Raw genomic sequence first — 8,062 nt, forward strand, 5'->3', positions numbered from 1 at the left:
CCTCCCTATCAAGAAATATTCACTCCAGTCACATATTTCGTCTGATGCCCTATATGATCGTACTTTTGATAATAAAGTGCAGGTGTGGCACTGAGTCAAATGCATTTCGGAAGTTGAGGAACCCTACATCTACCTGACTTCCTTGATCCATGCCTTTCAGGACATTATATGTTTGGCATGGAGGATGTAGTTCTGTTCGAGTTACCTCATTATGTTTGAGCTCAGAATATGTTATAAGATTCTACAACACATGGATGTCAAGGATATTGGACAGAAGTTCTGTGGATCCCTTCTGCTACACTTCTTGTAGACAAGTGTGACCCATGCTGATCTGATCTATGGTACATTTTAGTTAACACAGGGGTTAAATAAGTCGTGGACTGTGCATAGAATCTGTTAGGCATTCAATCTGGCCCTGGGGCTTTGTTCAGATTTAACGTTTTCAGCTGTCTCTCAACACCACTGCCACTAATACATATTTCACTAATTTTCTCAGAAGTATGAGACTTAAACTATGGCAGTACTCCTGGGTTTTCCATAGTAAATGAAAATTTGAAAACAGTATTAAACATTTCTGCTTTTGCTTTGCTACTCTCTATTTGTGTTCCTGTCTTGTCCATGAGAGGTGGACACTGACTTTGGTGTCACTAATAGCTTTTACACGAGACCAGAATTTCTTTGGGATTTTGTGGAAGATCATTTGACCATATTCTATTATGGTAGTCATTGAAGGCTTCACACACTGCTGTCTTGACTGCAAATGTTCATCATCTCTCTATACATAGCCCTATGCATTGTTTGATATCTATTATGGAATAGTCTCCGTTTCTTTAGAAGTTTCTTTACAGCTGCTGTTTACCATGGAGGATCTCTCCCATTACGAATTGTTCTACATGGTTCATACTTATCCAGAACACAGCAACTACTCTTCTGAATCTGTGCTGTAGTTCCTCTACATGCTCTTGTTCTGAACTAAAAGTTTCAAGTTATCACTACTGCTATTTTGTCTAGTTTGATGAACATCTAATTTTTTCTGCTTGTTACTGTTATTCTTTGCATTTTGGCATTCATTGTTGCTATAATTGACACATGCTCACTGGTACCAACTTCGATGTGGACGTCCTCAAAGTGGCCAGGTCTGTCTGTTGCCGTTAGATCTAATATATATCTGACATGAACTGGGTTCTGAACTATCTGTTGTAGCTAGTTTTCAAGAAAGGTATTTAACATTTCACATTATGTTCTTCATACTCACCGCTAATAAAACTGTAATAATCCCAATTGGTTGTTAAATGATTTAAGTTTTCTGTAATGACTACAATATGATTAAGGAACTTATGTATAAGTGAACTGAGGTTTCCTCTAAAATTTTTGGTTACATCATGAGGTGAGTTTGGCTGCCAATACTAGGATCCTGTCATAATTTTATGCCCACCCTTAATACCGATTATTGCCCAAACTATCACACATGCAGTTGCAATTTCTATCTTGGTGGATATGTGTTTCTTGTCTACTGTAATAAACACAACATTTCCGTTTCTCATTTCCCTGTCATTGTAGTACATGCTTTAATTTTCTCTGAAGATCTCACTGCTGTCAATTTTGGGTTTTAACTAGCTTTCTGTGCCTAATATTATGTGAACTTTTTGCTTTTTAGAAGTGTATCAAAATTTGGAACTTTGTTGTGAATGCTTTGGCAGTTAATCACTAGGATTTTAATCCTCACATGTGAGAGGCATTTCCTTGGGTCTTAAACTGATACTTCTGGGTTTCTGGGTAGCCTCTGATATGGATGGAGAGTTGCCAAATCTAATAAAGCCTTATGTACACTCCATACACAGTTAGCTACTTGGGTAGCTGTTTCTGATGTGTAATGACACATGACCTATTTAGGGAGGCCGTAGAACAATCAACCCTTTGGAGCCAGTCTAGATAGTCACAGCCTATCATGCCACCAGGTTCAGCTTCCAGCGGTGTGAAGGCTGAGTTGGTGCACTGTCATCCGAAAATGGAGAGGGTGCCTTGTGTCAGAGATGTGAGATGGTGAATCATCAACTTCGGGAGGGATGCTGACATGACGAAACAGAGGAAGTAGGGGAGCGGTGTTGGATGGTGGTGCACTTAGTATGATGCAGCCTTGATCAGATCAGATGGACACTGACTTTTAAGGCCCGTCCACACGCAACGATCTGTCTGCGCAAATGTCTGCGCACATCACATCTGCGCAGACAGATCTTTGCGTGTGGACAGAAGATTTGCACCAACCTGAGGTGTGTGCAAACCTGGAAGTTGGAGTCGGAGGTTTGAGCGAAACCACTCAAATCTGTGGGTTCAAACCACTTCTGCGCAGACAAGTTGGAGCGCGTGGACAGGAGATCGTCGCAAATCTGGCGCGAAACAGCTGTTTGCTCAGTCTAGTGTTTGTATTTGTGCGCACAGGGCATTAAAATGGCTGATACTCGTCAGTGTTCTCGAGAGTTTGTAAGTGAATTCATTGAAATATATAGAAACCACCCATGTTTGTGGAAGATTAAAAGCAAAGAATATAATGACCGAGACAAAAAGACAGCAGCATACAATGCTCTAATTGAAAAATGGAGGGCAGTTGACACCTCGGCAAACAGAAAAGCAGTAATAAAAAAAAATTGTTGCGAACTGTTTACCGAAAAGAGTTATCCAAAGTTCAGAGTAGATCAAGTATACCAGCCAACGTTATGGTATTTTGATCTGCTTGGCTTTCTTAGTGATCAAGAAACGCCAAGACCAAGCAGGAGTACAATTGAAGATGAAATTGGAGTGTCAATGTGCGAGGAAATGGAACACGACGTAATGTGAAACAATATATTTCACATACGTTTATCAGAAGTTTATTCAAAAGAATATATTTGTGTGCAAACATAATAGAAAATTAACTGCTGTTATAAAAAGAAACATGAATATACTTGTCCATGTTTTAAGTTCGCCCTGCAACTCTGGCAGTAAATTTACGTGAGAAAACTGCTTTCGCTTTAGCAGCCACTGTCTACACCATTTCGACCGCTTTCTCTGTTTCCTGCGGTTGGTCTGAATGTTTCTTGCAACACAAATTGCGAACACAGACCACAACAGAACTTCCTCCATTTCTATATTTCAAAATAACTGAATTAAATTTTTTACGTTTACGGGGAGCGTAGTCGCTTGCCACTGATATTTCTTTTCTACACCGACAGATGGCGGGCGAGTAGTAGATTGGGGTTTGTATCATGTGAACACACCACATTTGCAGCGATCTTTTGCATGTACAGACATCTGCGCCGATGTCTGCGCAGACAGATCGTTGCGTGTGGACCGGTCTTTACAGTCTCCTGTTGCTTTAATAGATATCTCGTTTTTAGCTATAAATTACTGTAGTGTTTTCATCCCCTCTGTTAGTAGCTGGACTGATCCAAATATGACCTTGGAGCTCAAAAGACAGGGATCATTTGTTCCAGTGTGTGCCAGATTCTGTAGTTGGCTGCACCTTTTCCCCTCAATGGCTGCCAGAATAGCCTCTTCAACATGTTGAATGAGGCCTCCAGGTATACACACTGAGTGTATTTGGTGTCTTCCGATCCCTTGTTCCCATTTCCTTAATCAGTACCACTATTCACTATACAGTTGAACTGCTGGCGATTAATAGGACACCTATCCCTTTACTTTCACTGCCCCTTGATAAATGACACTGCAGGTTTCCCAGCAGGTGAAGTGAGACTTGCAGGCTCAGTTTTGGCTTCAGTGGAAGACAGACCTCAAACCTGTTGGTTAGCTGGATTGGTGCCACATCCTGAGTTCTGCTTGGTCTTTGTCTTGCCTGTACAGGATTCCTAGATCTGTCATTGGCACATCACTCACAGCAAAGTGGACGAATAATGATGGGGTTCGTACTTCCTGGAGGAGATACAGTGTCCACAGGAGAGAATAGTACTTGAATTATCTTTAGCACTTCTGGTACACAGCCATTGGTAGACCCCCCAATAGACCCATCTGAAGCAGTTCCTACCCACTCAACAGTAGTCAGGGCGATTTCCAGCTGCTTACAGATAGCTATTGACTTATCACCCACCTGAGAACAGCAAGCATGGTGGGGCTGCATTATGCCAGGTGCAATATTTTACAGAACAGAAAATAAATAATTTATGCTCTGTGCAGTATTTTACAGAATAGTAAACAAATAACTTTATACAAAGTTTGCTGATTCTCTTTTGATTTACGAGTTTGACCTGCTACAAATATTATCAATAGTTTTTTGAAACTTAAGTAATTTACAGGCAAAAACAACTATATATATCTACTACAATAACTGAAAACTTTGTACAAGTCAGTGTCCATCTCATCTGGTCAAGGCTGCAGCATAGCGAGTGTACCACCATCCAACAACCCTCTCCTATGTCCTCTGTTTCATTGTGTCACCATCCGTTCTGAGGTTGATGAACCACCCATCACATCGCTTCCCTGTCTCAACAGCACCCTCTCAATTTTCGGACGACATTGTACCACCTCAATTTCTACACTGCTGGAAACTGGCCCAACCTCATTGGACAATAATACCGACACAGCCTTCAAGCCCTTGTCTGAAGACACTGCAACCAGAGGTGCCAAAACGGTGTCCATGTTTGGTCGATCACATCGTCAACTGGATCACTTCTAAGACTACCATCTGTATGGTATTACTATACTCTTTGCTCAGTGTTCCATGTGCTCTGCATTCATGAGAGGAAAGGGGCTCTGTAGGAACTCTGTCCTATAGCAACACTAACCCTCTGGAGTGAAGGCATAGTGAAACAGAATCGCTGACTCTTTCGTCTGGTCTCTGACCTTGATGCATGTAGATATGTATATCAAGTGATAGAATAGTTTGCATATATTACAGAGCGTATGTAAGTCTTTATCTCACTATCAGTACCAGTGCCTACATGTGTTTTGCTTAACCTATTTCGTAATAAGTAGGTGGTTGTGATTTACAGTTACTGTAGGTACAAGTAATTGACGTATCATGTCACATTAGCTCTCTCCTTCAATAGGTGTCTATATTGTCAGCATTTGCAGTAAATTAACGCCACTGTCGAATTTTGTCAGTAACCACAGCCTGTAAAAAGCTTCAGAGAAGCAGTAAAACTTGTACCAAGTACTGGAGCACATGGACCACTGAGTGAAGGGTGTGGTGATACCATACAGGCTGTAGTCATGGAAGTGGTCTGGTTGATGATGTGGTCGACCAAATCTGGTTACAGGGTCGTTGGACAAGAGCTGTAAGACTGCATTGGTGTTGTCATCAGGTGAGGATGAGTTGACTTCAACAAGTATCGAGATAGAGGGTGTTGTCGAGTTGGAGAAGTGAGGTAACGTGTGATTCATCAAGCTCAGGAGGGATTGTGAAATGATGAAACAGAGGAAGTAGGGGAAGATTGTTCTATGGTGGTGCACTCACTATGACACAGCTTGATCAGGTGGGATGGACGCTGATGATCGTGACACTCCATGGAGGGTCAGTTTGCAGAGGTTCCTCAATTTTCTATGAGTTGGCCTCAGTGTGATCGTGAAGCTCACAAGCTGGCTTCAGTCAGTTAACGGAAACAGTGATGGGTTCGTTCTGGTAGAAGATGTACTCTCAGTCAAGCACTCAGAATGGGCCTATACAGTGGGGAAGGTGAGTTCCAGTCGAACAGTGTCATCATGTGCCATTATGTACTGGTCTGTGTCCAAATACTTATGGGTGTAGATGCAGGAGACAGAGTGTGCCTGTGTAGGGGTGTATGTAATCATGAGATGTGGTGGCTGATGTTGCCTACTAGTATAAGCAGATCCATGGCTGAGACAGTTGGTGCAGTCTCGAAATAATCTGCTGACAGGTAGATTGGTTCGCTGTAGGTGAGCTCAGCTAATGGTGCATTTAGGTCCTCCTTGAACGCCATGCAAATGACTAGTAAAACGCACAGGAGAGCACCTCTCCAATATCTCACACAGCACAGGAGTGCAGCTTTCAGTGCGTGATACCAATGTTCCACTAAACCATTTTTTGGAGATGGCAGGTGGTGGTGTGGAATTACTGAACACCGACTCATTAAAGAGGCCCACTTCGAACTGTCATCCTTGGTCAGTGGTGATGACAGTGTGTCACCCAAAGCTGGCTATCCAAGTATCTATGAAGTTACAGCTGTAGTTTCCACTGTAATGTAACCAATAGGCATAGCCTCCACCCATCATAACCCAGTTAACGATGTACTATGTGTAGAGGAACCCTTGGAATTTGGGTAGGGGTATTACAAAGTCGACAAGCATATGTAAAAAGTGCCTCCTCAGAATGTCAAAATGCCTGAAGGGGGTACAGCATGGCAGCCAATCTTAGCTTCTTTGCTTGGGATGCACGCTGTGGTCTATAGTTTACAGCCTTATCTGATTGCAGGTGAGACTAAGATTTCAGTGAGATTATATGATTCTCTATCCATCACTGTCAGTACTGATCTGTGTGGGAATCTCAAAGTAGCGAGCATGGGGGACATGGATGGCAACTACGTGTAGTTGGCGGTAGGGGGAATGTGGATCAGCTGAGAGACATGCAGAGATAGTCCATGCAATTATAATGAACACTATACCTGAATGGTACAGTGCTTAATACAACTGCCTAGTAAGTAGGAGACCCCAGGTTCAAATCCTGCTTCTGATTATACATAAAGTCTCATTCCATCTGACATCGATTGTTCCTTCCTTTTCCTTTCTTTTCTCTCCCCTCTACCTTCAATTTACATAATAGGTGAGATGTTTGACGGTTATGCATACACCTGGGTGTGCAAGGCCATGTAAATTGTCAAACACCAGGTATAACAGTGAGGGATCAGAAATCGTAGAAACATCACAGAGAAGATAATTATCGGCGTAATGCTATTGTTAACACGAAATATTAAGAGTAGATGTTGGGTCTGAGCTGTGAGTTGGCAGTTCTGTATCAGTGAGTTAGGCCTGTGTCACTGTGGCCCAGTCAAGTTTGTTGACGATTGCTGACACTCTAGACAGATAGTCTGCAACAATGTTGTCAGCACCATTCATGTGGCAGACGTTGGTGAAATTAGAAACAAAGTGTAAATATCTGAACCTCTGCACTGAACAGCTGGAGGGCAGGTTGGCAATCAACTCACCAGTGGATGAGATCGATAAGTATAGTTGTCGTCCTTCTGTGTCTTCCTGGAAGCACTTGAGGCCCTTGTAGGACAACAGGAGTTATCAGTCTTACTCAGACCACTGACGTAATAATAAGATAGACCTGAGGATCTAGTGTAAGAGTTACACCTTGTTGGTAACACTGTTTCCAGTCATCAAAAGCGCGCAGCAAGTATGATATCAATGGGACCTCCTCTTTCCCAGATTTGTCTTTGCAGACAAAGGCCTGAGTTAGCGGAAGCTGAATGTCAGCAACATGTGGAAGGTTTCTGTGATAGAAATTTACAATACCCAAGAATGTACTGAGTCCTTGGTACATTTGAGGGAGTAGCAGTGAACCCCTAAGAGAGGCTTAATCATCAGTTGGCGCTTTGTAAACAGTTTTTTTGTGTCTTTTAATATACTAAGTTGTCCCCAATTCGTCCTTTTCGGCCAGGACTCAAACGTGTGACCACTTTCCAGTACTATTAACAATAAATGGAGAGATTTTGTATTCAAGATTGGTAGCCAGATTTCACCTTACACTGTGTTTAAAGCAATATGTAAGCCTTGACAGCAAATTTAGAATAGTCTCTTCTTTTTCCATTTACAGTTCATTTTCTTCCTTTCCAGTTTTCGTTTTTTGGCTTCAGTCACGTCCATTTCCAGTTTTCTGTTCCATACAAACAACACAGTAACTGTACTTAGGGGAGTAATTTTGTTAATAGGGAAAGGCTTAAGTCTGTTTGGCACATTGGTTGTTTTCCATGTAGGAGAATAGTACAGTACTGTATTTGGACATAATTCTGGTTGGAGTGGTGCAGTGCAATATCTGGACTGAAGAGTGTAGTGCTGTATGTGAGCATGATAACAAGACCGTGCAGCAAAGGATAGAATGATACTCATGAGG

This window comes from Schistocerca americana, chromosome 2 (genome assembly GCF_021461395.2).
Source record: "Schistocerca americana isolate TAMUIC-IGC-003095 chromosome 2, iqSchAmer2.1, whole genome shotgun sequence".
Lineage (NCBI taxonomy): Eukaryota > Metazoa > Arthropoda > Insecta > Orthoptera > Acrididae > Schistocerca > Schistocerca americana.